Here is a 425-nt window from a genome sequence, read left to right as displayed (position 1 = left end):
TCGGCGCCTCGGCGCCGCGCACCCTGCTGGCTGCTCGGACACTGCCCGGGGGGGAGGGGCGTTGTGCAATTAGCATATATTAGCATACCAGGGTGTGTCACGTGGCTTCTCCAGCCAATGGTCACTCTGGAAAGGCGGGGCTTGGTCTGAACACGCCTAGGTGCTGCTCCGAGCCTGAACCGGTGGCCATGGCAACGGTTGAGGGTGCGGGGGAGTCGGGAGGCACGGACGCCGCGTGGAGCGTCTCCCCTACCTGACTGAGCTCCTGAGCTCCACGCGGGGACACCGCGGTCTTTTCCCATCCGTGGAAGATGAGGGACTGAGCTCAGAAAGATTCAGATTCAGCAAACACTTATTGAGCGCTCCACGTACCTAACACTTTTCTGCCCAATATGATTCTCTGGATAATCCAGTGATGTCGGAAC

The sequence above is a fragment of the Myotis davidii genome, unplaced genomic scaffold (assembly GCF_000327345.1).
Source record: "Myotis davidii unplaced genomic scaffold, ASM32734v1 scaffold88, whole genome shotgun sequence".
NCBI classification, from domain to species: domain Eukaryota; kingdom Metazoa; phylum Chordata; class Mammalia; order Chiroptera; family Vespertilionidae; genus Myotis; species Myotis davidii.
Note: the sequence above shows the minus strand (reverse complement) of the source record.